The following is a 19,273-nucleotide window of genomic DNA, read 5'->3' as shown; positions in this document are numbered from 1 at the left end:
CAAGATCTGCCATATCTATGCGTGGAGAAACTTGATCGCATTGTCCATTTGAGGATCGAGTCATTCTCCTATTGTATGTGGAGTGTAGTGGATCTTGGTGTGGACCAGTGGAGATGAGTCGAGTTGGGATTTTGTTAGGCGAGTAAAGGTCAGAGACAACTTGCACATCCTCAATCAATTGTATAGTGCACAAATTTGGTAGATTGCATAGCTTTTATTAAGAAAACCTAAGCATATTTGTGTATCTTTTATTAAGGAAAAGTATGTAGATTGCACAATTTTTATGAAGGAAAAGTGAGCATATTTGTGCAACTTTTATTAAGGAAAAGTGCGCAGATCCTGACAAATGTATACAAATTTGCTTCTACGCACTTTGTTTGTGGTAAGAATGTGCAGATCAATTTTTTGTGGGATTTATAAATTGGTTGAGCTTCATTTGTTTTTTTTTTGAAACTGTTGAGCCTCTCTCTAAATTTAACTTGAGTGGATCATGGAACCCCAGCCTGGTCATTGTTGTAGTTGTGGATCTATTGATTAGGGATACATGGAGCTACTAGTGGTGCTCGTGAAGTGTGGAGTAAGAAGCTGGGCGCTGTTGGAAATTGATATTTTTTGTCAAGATGGATAATCCCCTTGTAGAGACATACCTGAATGAGGCCAATAAGCTGGATGGATCCAATTATGTTAATTGGAAATTCAAGTTGCAGACACTGATGGAAGGCTATGGCATTTAGATGATCACAAAGGGAGAAGAAGCAAAACATGTTGTAGGTATGACAACTACATAAAATTCAACACTGGGAGAAGCGGGAGAACAAAGAAAAGGTATTATTAAAGATGTATGTTAAAGTTAATATTATCCCTCAAATTCATGATTGTAAGACCTCTGATGAAACCTAGAATACACTAAAGGATTTGTATGAAACCAAAAATACACATCAAGTCATTTTCTTAAAAAGTAAGCTCATGTATATTAAAATGAAAGAAAATGAATATGTTAGTGCTTTTTTTTCAAGAATTAAAGACTTGAAAGATAATCTCAGAGATATAGGAGAATCAATTATTGAAAATGCAGCAAGAAAATCTAGTTTTGACTTTACCTTTGTCAAACTAGATTAAAATTCGAATTTATATTTTAGCATAATACTTGGAGGTAGTTAATTGAGGTGACATGGTTCTTGTCACTTAGTTAAATCATTAAATTTGAGTTTGAGACACTTGAATTCAGTTCTACATGATTGATTTCTAATTTGTAGCAATTTATTTTCAGTTAATTTGAGTTATTGTCAATTTAACTAGTTCTAATTGTTAGAAAAGCAAGTGGAGGTAAAGTTGTGGGTGTGGAACTTCAACCACATTGAGTGATCAACCAGTTAACTGATCAATTAACCAAAAATAATTGTTGCATGTAGATAATTTGAGTTACCCAGTTGAGATGGAGATTCCAAGGTAGTGTACTATCAATTGTAGTATATTCCCATGTGTACAGGTGGTGCATGCAATCATAGATTGACCTAAGGCTATTGCTTAATTCCTTGGTGTGAAGTTCCTAAAAAATAGGCGAAATTTCCCAAGGGAACTGTTGTAGTAGCTGCAACACCCTCCAAAATTTTGGCCTACATACAATTTCAGAGCCTTCCTTGGATTTTTCCTTGATGTTTGCAAGCACTTGGGCTCATCCCGTGAGCCCATGTTGAGTCTTTTCACCATCCTCACTTGATCATTCATTGAACATATCTTTGCATGTTCGTCGCAATTTCATGCTTGCAGTCATGTTTTGGCCATGTATAAGGTGCGCCTTCATGTGTTTATGTTGTGTCCACTATGTAAACATCTATCGCACTCACACATGAAGTTGTATGCATTGTCGCGCAAGCGTCATCACAGTCGTTCAACGATCTATCACAAGTGTCGTGCTTGTCGCTCACACCATCGATTAGTCACACTGAGTGTATGTTGTCTTAATGGTTCAAGGTGTCTTGTCATCAAGTCATGTTGAGTGTGTGTTTGTGAAGTCATGCATGTACGAAGTCACTCATTCACACACTTGGTCATTTTGTTGAAACTTTGTCGACCAGACCAACCTCCAACAGTCGAACATCTGTTGAGTTGCATTGCATAGTTTCAATTGTCAGTGATTATATACTACTACCCAGAATTGCGCAGAGCTTGAGGCTGCCTCCCAGGAAGTCTTCACTGTGCAACTCTGGAATTGACTCGACCAAATTTCACCCAAAACAATGCAGAGGTTTCCCAACATCCCACTATAATATTCACTGCCCATAAGCACATCAACTAAGCCTCGAATTAGTCAACCAGAGAGTTTGACCGAGAAGTGACCTTGGGCCTCACTCCTCTAAAAAATTATGCAGAAGCTGAAAATAATGCCCACTCCACTAATTGAAGAAACTACATAGACATGATAGACAAGCACCCTTTGTTCGTCACTACATTTCCCTAAAAAATTGTGTATTTTTTCTAGCCAGTCACCCAGTTAGTCGGCCTGTTGTTCACCCGGAAAACTGCATAGTTTTCATGGGTAGTCCCCTAGATTCCCAACATCCCGCTCAGCTCAGAAACTACGTAAGGATTTCCTTAAGGCCAACCTCCCAACATTGCGCAGTTTTTTCTAGTAGCCTCCCGCATCCCGCTGCCAGCTCCCCAGAAAAATTATGCAATTTTTCCAAGCAGCCTCCCGCAACCCATTGCCAGCTCCCCGGGGAAATTTCACAGTTTTCACTGCCAGTCTCCCTCTGTTGCCTACACTCTCTCCCTCAAAATATTGCGTAGATATTCCCTCCAGCCAAGCCAGATCCCTCTGAAAGTCAGTTCTGATCCAAATTGGCCATCTCAACTTCCCAGTGACCTCTGCCTAGTTTTCATGAATAATGCTTGTAGTCCACATCCCAACTTGAAATATTCCTTGCATAGTTTCAGAGCCTTATCCTCTCTCTTGGTCGCCTGCATCCGAAAACGAACGAAAATGCATCATGGTAGACTATGAGATTTCTTGATTTGATGGTGTCTTGTCATGATGAGTGATTGTTGATACAGGTACATGGATGAAACATGAAGTGACGAGGAATGAGATTAATAAGGAGCGCATGCAAGGAGATTGTTTCGCGAATGGACGAACAAGAAATGCATGCGAGGATATTGTTTCACGAACAAACGAACAAGGAATGCATGCGAGGAGATTTGTTTGTGAATAGACGAACACATGAAGCATGCCAAAGTACAAGCGAAGGAGTGACATGCACATCCGACGTCAAGCGAGAACCAAGACCATCGAAGACTCTACACACCTTGCCATGTAGAGGTGAAGCTATGATACACCAAGAACACATCCATCACTCAACAACACTATAGCTCAACATGCACACAGCAGCATGAACATACCAACTTTGTCGTGTTAAGTCATCCCATGAGCCATCTCGGCCACATCACTATTATGGGCCACACTACTTTAATCAATGTAATGTAACGTGGAAGTTAGGGAGACCCACATGTAAATTTGAAGAGTCATATAAAGTTAAAGAGTCATGTAAGTCAAATAGTCATGAGGGAAGTCAAACATTCACAAGGGCCAATTTTACCCTTGGCTATAAATACGCCTTCATTTGTACATGCAAAGGACTTTTTCACCTTGGCTCCTCCCACATAGCCTTGAGAGTTTGTAATCATTTCTTTGAGGAGCAAGCAGTGGCTCCAACACTCCACTATCGAGGCTCCTGATGTAATGGTGTACGTATGTGTCTTGGAACTTTCTCTTAATTTAGAAGCCTGTTAACAGGCCAGCACGTTTTCGCACATGTATTGTATTCATTTGTAAGACTATTCTTTAGACAATTGTAATGCATGTTGCTTTAACCTGTATTAAGACAATTGAAATATTTTGGTTTTTTTAGTACATATGATATTGGAAATGTGTTGTATCAGTTTTTAATGTTGTCTCACCCATGTGGGCTATCCCATCGGACACTCGACAGATTGATTCTTGTAAGCTTGTTATAACGCATGCTGCATTCATGTGGACTATTCCGCTGGGTGTTGTATGTGCTATATGTTCACCTTGTGTTTGCGACTATCGCATCCGTGTGGACTATTCTACCGGAAGTTGTGCATATCTTGTCATGTTGTGTGTCTCTATTAGAGTTGGGACTATTCCCTCTCGACATAAGACTCCCCTCCACCTTCTCCCTCTACAGTGAAAGAACTTTGACATAAGCGACACTAAACACTCACCAGGCACACGAACCTCGTTTTTGGAACACAAAGTAAACCATTCTCCTGTGTTGACAAGCAAGAGCTAAGGTATATCTTTAAGATAATGGAAACTAGGCCATCGTACCAGATGGGACTCCTACACCAAACGGTGTGAGGTCTAGTTGCGACTTCATACTGGGGAGATCCCTTGAATGTTGGTGGGTCTAGCACCATCAACAAAAACAATGAAAGGAAATAAGAGCTTGGGAAGGCTTGAAATTAGCTAAGTGTTGGGCCAAGATCAGTCAGTTAGGTAGAGGGATAGACTATACACTTGTAGGGTGTGCTCAAGGTTGAGAAAGCATTGGATTTCTTCTCTATTTTCTGATTAATGAAATACATATAGCAAGGGGTTTTAAGCAATTTCTTTCCCCTAGATAAATCTTTGTGTATGTGTGATGTTTACTTTTGTATGTTAATTATTATTGTTTTAGATGGTGAATTAACTTCTGCAGCTTAGTAGAGTATCTTCAAGTCTTATGATTTAGAAATTTTCACGAGCAGCATTAAATCTACACATTAATTTCTACATGGTATCATAACTAGAATCATCGTAGAGAAGATATTTCGAAGTTGTCATTGCAGGAGATTTGAATTTGAAGATCAGTGTTGCAGGATTTATTCGGGACTAAAAAGATGGCTTTCAATGGACTCAAGATTGAGTATGCCTTGGAAGGAACCTCAAACTTTGTTGCATGGAAGGAAATGATGGATGTAATATTGGATGATAATGGGCGGCTAGAATACGTCAAGAAATATGTAGCAAAACTCCAAGAATCTAATGCCCATAATGTTGCTCAATGGAATAAGGATGTGGCCAAAGCGAGGAGAATCATAGTGGAGGGAGTTCAGGATCATATTGTCTCAAATCTCCATGAAAAAGAGACTTCGTTTGCAATGTGGAAAGTGATGAATGAGTTGTTTGAGAACAATAGTGACCACAGGGAGCCAACACTCAAGAACAAGCTTCAAAGTATCAAGATGTAAAAGAATAACACAATTCTGTAGTACCTGAGAAGGTTTACAAAGTGTTGTGATGAGCTTGGAAAGGTCAATGTTAATGTCCCTTAAGAAGTATTGGTAGATATAACCCTTTTGGGCCTTCCCAAGAGCTGGCATATCTATTAAGATTTGGTAAATGTTAGAGAAAAACTACCAAGTTGGGAGTGGTTATGGTCTAATCTAGTGCAGGAAGAAATAAGGTGAAACACGAAAGATGGGACCTCATCCAAGGGTGAGGATTAGAAGAATCATGCCTTGTATGGAAAGGAAAATAAAGGGTAGGGGAATCAATCTCAATCCAAAGAAGATTCGAGTCAAGGGGGCAAGAAGAAAGACTTGTCCAAAATCAAGTGCTTTCACTGTCATGAATTCGGGAACTATGCAACGAAGTGTCCACACAAGAAGAAAAGAAAGAAGACTGAAGCAAGAGCAGAGGCTAAAGCCTTGGATTCATAGTTTGAACTTGATTTTACCCTCATTTCATGCATGGAAAGCACAATGATGGGTAGTGTGTGGTATCTCGACAGCGGTGCCTCATTCCACATGACGGGCAATAAAGAATTTTTCAGTGACTTAGAGGAGAAGGATATCTGGATGAAAATCGAGATGGGAGATGATCACGGGCATAGTGTGACAGGTATTGGTACAATTACTTTTCAGAGGGAATATGGTCCCCCTCTCAGGCTTAAGGATGTGATGTTTGTGCTGGGTCTAAAGAAGAATCTAGTTTTTATATCTGTATTGGAAGATCGTGGCTACAATGTGATATTAAGCAAAGGGAAGGCTTTCTTGAGACATATCACCATGGGAATAGTGAAGTAGACCGGGGGTTCCAATGAAGAACCTCTACAAATTAGATGTGGAATATTGTGCAACATTGAGCACAAAACAGAGAAACTGCAGAGATGAGATGTTAGTGAATTATGGCAGAGAAGACTTGGCCATTTGCATCATTTCTCTTTAAAGATCATGCAACAGGTTTCTACAGGCCTCCCTAAAGGAGCACTAAAGCAGCGAAATACATGCAAAGGGTGTACATTGGAGAAGTACACAAAATCCACCTTCAATGATTGGGACAACAAGGCACATGTAGTCCTTGAAATGACCCACTCTGATGTTTGTATTATGTTATATTCATAGATGATTTCTCATGAAAGTGTTGGATCTACTTCATGTAGAAGAAAGACTAGACATTATCTAAATTTGTTTAGTTTAAAGCACTTGTTGAAAGAAACTCGCAGTAAAGTGAAGGCTCTCATGAGCGATAATGGTGGTGAGTACGTGTTGAATGAGTTTAAAAATTTATGTGAAAAGGAAGCCATTCGATGGGAGTTGACAGTACCCCATAACCCACAACAGAATGGGGTGGTTGAGAGGAAGAACATAAGTATTGTGGGAGAATCACAAGTGATGTTGCATGACCAAAGCCTACCACTGAATTGTGGGTTCATGCAACACAATGGTTTAATTGCATAATATGAGTCCTCATAGGATTCTTGGCATGAGTACACGAGAGGAATATTTTTCAAGGAAGAAGCCAGATGAGTCACACTTCATGATATTTGGATCAACAATTTACTATCATGTTTCCAAGGAGGCAAGGAAAAATCTAGAGCCGACAGTAGGGTAGGGTATATTTGTCAGGTACACAGATACACCTTGCAACTATCATGTGTACTTGTCATCCCTTAGGATGACAGTAGTTAGATAGGATGTGAATTTTGATGAGGAGAAGGCAATGTGGTGTTCTCTTGAGGGAGCTTCATTTGCAGCATGATTAGGATATTCTGGCTCCAAAGGAAGAACCTCAGGAAGTTATGGAGTAGCCAAAAGCAGAGGAGAAGAGAGTGGAGACATCTACTCAAGCAGAGACATCCAGAGAAGGAAGGAAGTGAACCAGGGAAGCTGACAAATTATTGTAGGATGCTAGAGAGAATGTGGGAGAAACCACATCAAAGCACAGGAAGAGGAGGTCACTAGATCAGTACACTAGCTACATATCTCTAATGAGTGAGCTTGTAGAGACTGAGTCATCCTCATTAGAGGAAGTTGTAGAGAAACTAGTATGGGTTGATGCTATGGTAGAGTAATATGATTCAATTTCCAGAAACCGTGTTTGGGAAGTGGTCCCAAGACCAACAGACAAATTAGTGGTTGGTTCAAGATGGATTTACAAGGTAAATCATGCAGTAGATAGGAGCATAGAGAAACACAAAGCTAGATTTTTGGCCAAGGAATTCTCTCATTTTGAGGGAATTGACTATGAGGATACCTTTGCTCTAGTAGCAATGCACTCATCCATCAGGTCAACTTTAGCATTGTCAGTGTAGATGGGGTGGACGATCCGCCATATGGATGTGAAGAGAACATTCCTCAATGGAGTTATTAAGGAGGAGGTGTATATTAAGTAGCCAGAGGGGTTTGAGATCTTTGACAGAGAGTCACATGTGTGAAAACTCAAGTGAGCATTGTAGGACTCAAGCAAGCACCTCGTGCTTGGTATACCAAGATCAATAGCTATCTCGCCGGTTTGGGTTTCACCAAAAGTGAAGCAGATGCTAACATTTATCAAATTATGGTAGAAGGTAAATTATTGATTATTATTTTATATGTTGATGACTTGATCCTTACTGGTGATAAGAAGCTGATCAGATATTGCAAGGAGGACCTTGCAAGAGAGTTCGAGATGAAGGACATGGACCTCATGCACTGCTTCCTTGGTTTGGAAGTATGGAAAGGGGATGGGGAGTTGTTTGTTTCTTAGGGAAAGTATTCCAACAAGATACTTCAGTCGTTCTGCATGGACAGGTGCAAACCCATGGAGATTCCTCTTGCAAGAAACTGGAGGAAAGAGGATGCTACTTCAGGTGAAGTAGTGGAAGCTACCATTTACAGGCAGCTGGTGGGTTCACTCATGTATTTGGTGAAAACATGACTGGACATGTGTTATCACTTAACAAACTTAGTCAAGCAATGGTTAAGCCAAATAAACTGTATTGGAAGGCAACACAACATGTGTTGACATACCTCAAAGGCACTACTCAGTTTGGTCTTTGGTATAGACAGACAAAGGGATTGAAGATGCAAGGCTTTATAGATGCAGATTGGGCGGGGACTCTATCAGACATGAAGAGCACATCAAGGAGAATTTTTAGTGTTGGGTCCACGTCAGTTTCTTGGTATAGGAGGAAGTAAAAATATGTGACACTCAACTCAATAGACACAAAGTACATGGATACAAGTCAAGAAACATGTGAAGCTATCTGGATGAGAGATATTCGTGTTGGGCTATTTGGTCAGAAGATGGATACTATTGTGATTTACAGTGACAATCAGAGTTGTATCAAACCCTCTAAGAATCCTATATTTCATGACCGATCCAAGCATCTTGACATCTGGTATCACCATCTACGAGATTGTGTGTAGAGGCAGATTATGTTGTTGCAATACATTCCGACAGAGGAACAAGATGTAGATATTTTGAGAAAGGACTTGTTAAGAGGAAAATTCAAGTTCCATAGAAGCAGGATTGGGGTATCTGATAATCCCTTTCTTGCTGAGAGGGAGTGTTGAAAATGCAGCAAGAAAATCTAGTTTTGACTTTGCCTTAGTCAAACTACATTAAAATTTAAATTTCTATTTCAACAAAATACTTGGAGGTAGTTCGCTGAGGTGACATGGCACTTGTTACTTCTTTAACTCAGTAAGTTCAAGTTGGAGACACTTGAGTTCAGTTATACATGATTGATTTCTAATTTGTAGCAATCTTTTTTATTTAATTTGAGTTATTCTCAGTTTAACTAGTTCTAACCGTAAGAAGAACTAGTGGAGGTCAAGTTGTGGGTGTGGAACTTCAACCACATTGAGTGATAAAATAGTTAACTGATCATTCAACCGAAAATAATTTTTGCATGCATGGAATTAGAGTTACCCAATTGAGATGGAGATTCCAAGGCAATGTACTATCAATTGTAGTATATTTCCATGTGCACAAGTGGTGCATGTAGTCAAAGATTGACCTAAAGCTATTGTGCAATTCCTTGGTGTGAAATTCGTAAGAAATAGGGGAAATTTCCCAAGGGAAAAACACAAGGAAATAGGAGCTTGGGAAAGCTTGAAATTGGCTAAGTGTAGGGCCAAGATCATTCAATCAGGCAAAGGGATAGTGGAGGTTTTAACCCCGTACAGAAATTACCTGCATACGAATTCTAAAACACAGAAAATAAACAATGCGAGAGCATAACACAAAAACACATATACACAGAGATTTTCCCCTGGATCCCAAAATCAGGACTACCAGCTTGATTTTTCATTATATTCCTTTCAATGTTATAATACATATTTATACATGCCGAAGCATCCAATACCATGGACCGAAAAACCATCGCGTCCAAAACCATGGACCGAAAAACCATCGCGTCCAAAACCATGGACCGAAAACCATAGGTAGGTTCGCCCAACCTAATATAGGGTCCAAAAAAAAATTTCTCGGGGCGCTGCCCTAGACCTTGTAGAGGGGGGCTACTCTCCCCCCTCAAACCCCTCAGATAGGGGGGGCCACCACCCCCCCTGTGACCCCCCCGCTGCGCAATCAGTGCAATGAAGGGGGGGCTTTGCCCCCCCTCTAACCCCCGGTTCACTATGTAGGTTAGTCATGGAAAGAATATAACACAACCCAACATTCTCCCACTTGTTGTTTTCTTTCCACAGGGGGCCACAAGAGAGCTTAGTAATTTTTCTAGCCCTGAAACGCCCATTGTTTCTCTACACCAAGAAAACTTCTCAGAGCTCACAAATTTTTTCAATGCATCTGCAGTATTCTTCAAAGTGTCCACCTTTACCACCAACACCTTTTTGTCTTCTATCATATCCCTCACAAAGTGGTATTGAACATCAATGTGCTTTGTCTTTGAATGGTAAGCAGGGTTCTTTGCCAAGAAAATTGCACTTTGGCTGTCACAATATATCCTTATAGCTCCCTGTATTAACCTCATACTTGAACACAATCTCTGCAGCCAAACTGCTTCCTTGCTTGCATGAGTGGTTGCCATGTATTCTACCTCTGTAGTTGATAGTGCCACTACAAATTGTTTCTTACTCATCCAACTGACTGCACCTCCAAATAGGTTAAACACATACCCACTTGTAGATCTTCTTTGATCCAGATCTCCAGCCCAGTCTGCATCAACAAAGCCACGAATATCCAATACTCTGTCCAATCCAGGTCTTCCTTGGTAGCACAACCCATAATCACTAGTGCCACACAAATACCTGAAAACCTACCTCACTGCTGTCCAGTGCTCCTTCCCTGACCTGCTCAATACTCCCACTGCATATGCAATGTTTGGTCTAGTATAGACTATTGCATACATCAGGCTACCGACTGTACTTGCATATGGCACACGGGACATATCCTATTCTTCTTCTTGTGTCTTGGGACACTATTTAGTAGATAAATTCACACCTACAGGAATAGGAACCTTCACCAGTTTACTATCCTGCATATTAAACCTCTGCAGTATTGTCTCGACATAATTCCTCTGGTTTAACCAGAGCTTCCTCTTTGCCCGATCTCTTTTAATTTCCATGCCCAAAATATAGTCTGCAACACCAAGATCTTTCATGTCAAATTTGGAGGACATTTGGGTCTTCAAATCCTGGATAATTTCTTTGTCATTTCCAACCAACAACATATCATCCACATACAAGACTAGATAAATAACACTGTCACCAATTAATTTAAAATACGCACAGTGATTTTCTTTGCTTCTGGTGAAGCCAAGTCCCCATATAAATGTATCAAATTTCTGATACCACATCCTTGGTGACTGTTTTAATCCATACAAAGACTTCTTTAGCTTGCATACTAGTTCTTTCTTACCCTTTACCGCCAAGCCTTCAGGTTGCTTCATGTAGATCTCCTCTTCCAGATCCCCGTGAAGAAATGTTGTCTTCACATTCATCTGTTCTACCTCAAAATCAAAAGCAACAACAACAGATAAAAGTAATCTAATAGAAGTTACCTTGGAAGCAGGAGAAAAAATATCACCAAAATCAATTCCCGACACCTAGGAATAGCCTTTTGCTACTAATCGAGCTTTGTATTTCTCCACCTTTCCTTTTGCATTTGTTTTTTTCTTGAACACCCATTTGCTGCCAATGGGTTTCCTTCTAGCCGGCAACTCCACCAGATCCCAAGCCTCATTTTTGTTCAAAGATGCCATTTCATCAACCATGGCCTCTTTCCAGAGTTTTCCATCTGTTAGGACTCCATATTGTCCCTTTTTTTTTACACATTTTGTTATCTTCCATCCTCATTCAAACTATAATTAAAGCCCATGTTATTACTTTGATCTATTTTCCAAGGTATATAGCATGTCTTCTCATTACTAAATGTTTGATTTATTTTACATGTAATTTTACATTTCCTTCATGGTTAATCGCTGATCGGATAGTTGCTGAAACAGTTTTGTCATTTTGAACTATGTTGCTGAAACAATTTTGATTATGTTGCTAAAACAGTTAAGAACAATGCGCAAATCACGTTGTTGAAACAGTCGTGATTTGCATTTTTAGATTTAGCAGCAACAGAAGAGGATCATCGAAGGAGTTGTTACATGGGCCATAACAACTGTATTCCAAAGTCAGGCATTTTCATAACCATTGTAACAGTATTTTGTTAATGGAAGACTTGGTTATCCTATTTTAGCATTGCAGGTCAAAATAGGATTGATAATGTAATTAATTGTAATTGATGTCTCCTCTTTAAAAAGAGGAGACATCAACATTAGAAGTGGGGTCACAAGAAGGTCTAGCCGGGAGCAAGGGACTTTAATCTTTTGTAATATGATACTTTGACAGATGAATAAAAGACTGTTTTGAGCATTTTCTCTTAAGTTCCATTGCTTGGGGAATCTTGTGAGAAGGACAGGGCCCACCTTCATCACAAGATTCACCCCTTAAATTCTGTAGTGTGTTAAGTATTATTTTTACATTCATATCTTGTTAAATGCCTATTTGCTGAATTTACTTATGCGTTATTGAAACTTTGTATTTGCTGCTGAAACTCTGTTTCTGCTCGGTCATTGCATTGTTTCCATAATTTCGTTCATAGGTAATCAGTGATTATTTTGATTGGTTTCCTAGAGTGAGTTTGTGAAGCATAGTAATCTGAAACAGGTGCTGAAGGTTCCTGCTTGGGGAATAGGGTCTTGTTCTCTGTTAGAGCATGTTAGTGTCGGTATCTTCATCCCTCCATCAGTGATCAAACGCTCTTGTTGCATTGCATGTTAGGTGTCTCACCCGATCAGCTGCATTCCATTAGGATCATGGATCATCTGACAGTAGTGGCTTATTATATATTTTTCCTCATGTGTTGGCCTATTTTCATTCATCTAGATTGTTTGCAGTCAATTTTTGTCTTTAAATCTGTAAAAGTTACTTTCAGAGTTTTAGGTCTCATTAGGTTTAGGGTTTTTGTCAATAAGGTCTCAAAATGCTCAGTGACGGTCAGCAGGTGCATGAGGAGGTCCAATAAAGTTCCAGCAACAATAATTTCCATAATCACTCACTCAGTGATTGATTTTTCCTCAAAACCCTGTTTTGAGGAAAAACAGAGTATTTTATGTTTTTATGTATAAATTTGATGTAATTTCAGTTCTTTCATATGTAAATAACTTCAGTGGAAACCCTGGTCACCTTTCCAAGCTTCAGCAACTCCATCCCTTGCAAGGCAAACAAAAAGTCAAATCATTCAGTTCATCAAAGGCAAAAATAAAGTAAACTGCCCAAAAACAGAGTTTGAAAAGTAAGTCAAAATGCAAACATTACAAAAGTGGGTTTTATGAGTGAAAAATTAAAATCTCTTGTATATAAATCATTTTTCATGTTCAAAGAGCTCATTTGCATTCAAAGAAGAAATATTGAGCAAGAGAAGGCCGTGTTGGAGAAAATAGCAAAATTGCAGCAAAACTGTGCAAGTTTCAGGGGCGCAGCACATTGGGTCGTGGGCGTGGCGCATAGAGCTGGCACGACACATTGGGCCGCCCTCCACAGTGCAAAAAATACACTAGCACAACGCATAGAGAAGGCATGACACGTTGGGTTTATGGCGCGGTGCACAGGGCTTCAAGCCTGATTTCACCCATAAACTCATCCAAACTACCAAATTTTCCTAATTTCCACCTGTTCAAGTAAGTCAAGTCTTCTTCCCTTGCTAGTGAATGAGTTTCTCTTAAAATTTATGGTGGTTTAATGAGATAAAACTCAAACCCTACCTCCTTGCAATTTTTGCTCAAAAACAATTGCATAGGGTTTATAGTTTCTGTTTTTGCTGCCAATTCCACTCCATCACTCCCTCACCCTTTGACTCCTTCATTTATTTTCCAGTTTCATCAACTCATTCCCTAATCCCCATATTCCTAAATTCACTAAACCCATATCCCTAACTCCAACTATTCCAAACCCTAGTTACGAATTCCTAAACCCTAAGTGTTGTCCCTAAGCCTACATACTATTCCCTACACCTCCAATTTCCCAAAAATCTTGTTAACAACATTCCCAAAACCCTTCATACCACTTCCCTTCACAGTCCCTCATACATTCTCATCCTTGGTAGCATAAAACTAAAAACACCATAAATCTATTCATACTCATCAAGAAAACTCACACATTAGCAAGCATGGAGTCTGATCCTTCCTGTGACCGAGATGAGGAGAGACACAGTGATTCTCCTAGAGAAATGCATGCACCAAGGAGACCTCAAAAAGGTGGCAAACATATATGAGAGGAGCCTGCTTCACTTTCCGAGCTGTAGGCCTGTCCTCTTGCTGTCACATGCTTTCAACACCAATCCTATTATCAGTTCTGTGAGATGGTAGAGAGAGTCCAGTACCATCATGAGTTGGCCAGGTTGTTTGTGCTCCATCTTCAAAATGGCCAAGTCACTCTAGCAGGTGTGACATTCACCTTGACACCAGAGTCTATTTCTCTAGCAACTGGCATTCCCAATGTCGGTGAGCAGTGGAATAAGAGGCAACAGATTGACAAAGAACATTATGAGCCTTACATCAAGGCTGGTTATCAGAGACATCTCAGCAGAGTTTTTCCCTTCTGGTATTTGAAAGACTCATATGCTCCCTTGATGAAACTCATAATTAAGTATTTCAGTTGTGAGGGCCGGTTTTCTCGCCTGTATGCCTACCATATCAGATTGTTGATGCACTTCACTAGGGTGAGAATGATGAATCTCCCCTACTTTATTTGCTGGAACATTGAGAAGATGACCACCTTAGTGCACAAGAAGACTCCTCAGCAACAGTATAACAACATATATCATTTTGCAGTAATCAAGACTATGGTCATGCATCAGCGTGGTTTATAGAACATCTCATGGGAGGATTTCATTTCACATGAGGTCTTCACAGGTCCTCAAGTACCTCCAGCAGCTTTTCATGAGACAGGTGGACCTTCACATCGGTAGGAGATTCATGAGACACAAACCGCTAGTGTGCCAGTGTTTATCACCTACCAAAAGGGCACTAGAAGGTTGTTTGCAGCAACAAAGCGAGTATTATCTCCACCTGGGGTGGAAGGGGTCTCGCTTCCTCCATCAGCAGAGAAGGTACAGGACAAGGGCAAGCGACCATTACAAGATGAGGGGCCTTCAGGAGGGCAGGAGACAGATTTTATTCTTATTCAAGATGATGACAGTGATTTGGGCTCACAAAGCTCAAAGCTTAGAGAGATCATCCAGGAGCAAGAAGCTGACATTCAACATTTGTCTCTCAACCTAGAAAGAGCCAAGTGGATAATCAAATATCTGGAGCAAAGAAACAAACAACTAGAGAATCAGCAAACCATAATGGAGTTACAAAAAATACGAGAAAACCGACAAGCTTCCAAAAGGAGGAAATTCAAGCTCACAACACTTGAAAAAGAAATCAATGCTGATCATGAATCTTGGTTGGAGAGGGAAAATATCCACTTGGAGAGGATGTTGGAGAAGGCCATCATTGAGAAAAATATGTTGAGAAACATGGCATACCACTACTTGTCAAGAAATATGGTGTGCAACACAAGAATCAGGAATTTGAAAGCCAAGTTGAAGAAGGAATCAAGGAGGTGAAAGGAGCAAGATAGACTTCAGATCTTGGCTGAGGCTTCCTTGGCCCAACACAACACTTAATGGAGGACACAAAAACAGGCTTTTCTGCCCAATGCGCTGCACCACTTGGCCCTCGCTTTTGATGGGGACCTCCTTTTGAGGAAAACTCAACATATTTAGATTTTTCATGAAAAAATATGCATGCTCACAAATTTCCAAGAAATTTTGACAGGTTTTGAGCTTCCAAAAAGGTGAAAAACAACTCAAAAATGACCTTTCTGCCCCTTTTTTGACACACAGGAAGCAATCTTGGGAGAACTCAGTTTTGGAGGGGAAAATGGAGGCCAAATTCAAAAATTCCACTTGTTATGGAAAGTAGATAGGTATACCTTTCCAACAAGCCCACTTAGAGAAAATTTGGACACCGAGAAGGCCTCCAAAATCAGCTACAAAAAGGCGCTATGCATAGGGAAATTAGCATGGCGCATTGGAGGAAATTTGTTCATTTTTGGTCAAAAACTCTGTTTTTCGCCTAGTTTTTTCACAGTTTGACTTTTTTCCTTCTAATTGTCAAACTCATAATGTAATTTAATGTGACATGATGGATTTTGATGTAATTATGCTAATTTTTCACTCATAGAGGTAGATTCATCCATCAAAAGGTAGTTTGCAATGGAATGAATCAATGTCCTAGTTTTTAGAGGCAAGTTGTTCCATTGCCTACTTTTTAGTTCTCAGTTTAGATTTTGTTGGAACAGCTCCTAATATTATGAGCTCGATCCCTAGAGGCTAGTATGAATTGTTGGTTTCCTATGTCTTGTAATTTTTCAGTCATTAGCATGGTTGGACTTTTGGGAAAGCTTGGAGCTTATTGTATATTCATTTCAGCAGTTTGGCTAAGGAATAGACCAGTGGTTTGCAACACTTTATGTGATTCATGTGGAATCTTGCTTTGGTATTGTGTTTTCTTCTGTAATTGTAAGTCTACATGTGTTTTATGTATGCCATTATCTCTCTTTATTTCATCTTAACTAAATCAAACAAGAATAAAGGTAGAATACATTGAAAGTGCAGTGCTCTACCTAGGGTTTGTTTAGTTATCTATGTTTTCAGCTGTTTGAAAAGGATCCCTGAGTTTTTCATGCCCTTTTCAACTCCTCACCTATCCAAAATCTCTCCATCTCACTCAATTTGAAGTACCAAATCACTTGCTTACCTTGCCCCATAGAGATCTTTGCAAAACTGAGTCTCATTCCCCGGACCCAAATCTGCCTTTCACATTTGAGCCAACAAAACATCATCAAATTCAATCAAACACCTCTGTACACATACCTAGCCTAAAATTAGTCATTACATCAGTCATCTCAAGCTTTCTTTGGCTATCTTTTCTGAGATTGACAAGGAGAGAGCCTGCTCCCTACCTGGTAGGGCTAGCTACCAAGTTAAGCGTGGTTTGATGTTACCCTAGATCCTACCTTTCTCAGCCTGAGGTAGATTTAGGCCCTAACAGAGCACAGCTAGTCTTTTCCTTTGCATATTGATTTCCTTTCTAGATTGTTCTTTTCAACTATAATCCAGGATTTCCTTGATCATTGTCTGCAATAGAGAGATTGCTTTTGATGTAACTCAAAGTATAATTTCAGTTTTTTAAAGCAAGGTATGATTAGAATAAATTATACTGCAACTTTTTACCGCTTTTGGAATTGAGCATATATAGTGCGTAATTTCCTTTCAAATAAACAGACTTCCCTGGGTTGACAACTTATGTAGCACTGGTTGTACACCATCCTCTGTATCTACTACTTCCTTCATAGTTCTGGGATCATCATCAATAATAGATAAAGCAAAATTTGAACAGAAAGCGGATGAACTATACCTTTCTAGTTGCCTTCTTTCTCAAACTGATCTTCTCCCAACCGGAGTTTGTGGCTCTTCATCTTTTGATTCCTCCTCTGCTGTAGAGTCTGATTCTTCCTCCTTCAGCTCAAAATCTATCTTCTCAGGTTCCTTTGGTTGGACTTCATTTTTAATAACATCTTTCACCTCTCTGAACACCACATCTCGGCTATACACAACCTTCCTTGTTACTAGGTTCCAAAGCTTATAACCCTTTAAACCATCCTTATACCCAATAAAGATGCACTTTTTAGATTTACTATCTAACTTGGTTCAATTCTCCTTTGACATGTACATATGCATCACATTTGAATACCCTCAGATGTGAAAGAGAGGGTTTCTTACCAGTCCATACCTCTTGTGGAGTCTTATCCTCCAATGCTGTTGAAGGTGATCTGTTGACCAGGTAAAATGTTGTCTCCACCGCCTCTGCCTAGAATTCTTGTCCTAACCCAGCACCACTGAGCATGCTTCTTTCCCTTTCCATCAACATCTTGTTCATTCTTTCTGCAACTCCATTTTGCTAAGGTGTATATGAAGTAGTCTTCTACTGTGCTATACCACACTTCTTAAAGAATTCTTCAATTCCTTACTGCAAAACTCTCCACCGTTATCTGTCCTCAACACCTTTATCTTCTTCTTTGTATGGTTTTCCACCAGAGCCTTAAATTCTTTAAACATGTCAAAGACTTCAGATTTATTCTTAAGGAAATATATCCATGTATTCCTTGAGAAGTCATCTATAAATGACACATAGTACATAGACTTACCCATTGATGGAACCTTCACAGGTCCAAACACATCACTGTGCACAAGCTCTAATATTTGTTTCGCCCTCTTATCACCAGAGGTGAAACTCACCCGATTCTACTTCCCATATACACAATTTTTACAGAAATCAAAATCCAGAGAGCTATTACTCATACCTTCTACCATACCTTTACCATGAATTATTCGAAGGCCCTTCTATCCAATATGTCCAAACCTTTGATGCCACATCATGGTCTTCTCTCCAGAGACCACTAGATTTTTTGCTCCACTTTCAGGAACCACAGAACTATTGCACCCATCAACAACAGTGCTACCGTGTAGCTTGTACAAAGTTCCAGTCTAAACTCCCCGCATCAATACTAGTGCTCCCCGAACCATCTTACATGTATCCTTCTCGAACACTGTTTTTACACCTGCATCATCCAACTTGCTTACAGAAATCAGATTTCTAGCTAATGCAGGAATAGGCAGAACAACCAGAAGTGTTCTAACCCTTCCACCTTGCAACTTCAACTTTACTTTTCTGTGACCAACGATTCTAGCCTTCCTATCATCCCCTAAGAAGACATCACCACCATCGTATTTCTCATACTCACAAAACCACTCTCTATGGGCAGTGAAGTGAAAGGATGCACCTGAGTCAATCAGCCATGCCTCATGATCTACATATGTACTTGGCGAAACCAGGTACACATCCCCACCTTCATCTGAGGTGGTTTTCGCCTCTACAGAAGGAGCATCATCATATCCCTTTCCTTTATCAGGATTGTTATATTTACAATCCCTTGTGAAATGCCCTTCCTTTCCACATTTCCATCACACCACCTTTACAAGTTTTCTTGGAGATTTAGATCTCCCACTCGATGATTTATTTTTGTTTTTATTCTGGGACTGTCCTTGTACAAACAAGGCATCACCATTTTGGCTCTCCATATTTTTTCGTCTCATCTCCTCTGTCAGCAAGGATGAGACTATTTCATTAAAATGCAAGGCAGTTGCATTGCTACCTATTGCAATAACCAGACTATCCCACGAATCTGGTAGAGAAAACAACAAACTGATGCACTTATCTTCATCTGAAATTTTAATATCAATAGATGCTAACTGACTTACCACAGTATTAAATGCGTTCAGATGCTCTGTCACCGAGTCTCCATCTTTCATCCTCAGGTTATACAACTTTTTCCGCAGGAATAGTTTATTCACCAGAGACTTAGATTGGTACAAAGTCCC

Source organism: Pinus tabuliformis, chromosome Q, assembly GCF_031772625.1.
Source record: "Pinus tabuliformis cultivar Carrire ecotype Pingquan chromosome Q, CPIR1, whole genome shotgun sequence".
Taxonomy (NCBI): domain Eukaryota; kingdom Viridiplantae; phylum Streptophyta; class Pinopsida; order Pinales; family Pinaceae; genus Pinus; species Pinus tabuliformis.
Note: the sequence above shows the minus strand (reverse complement) of the source record.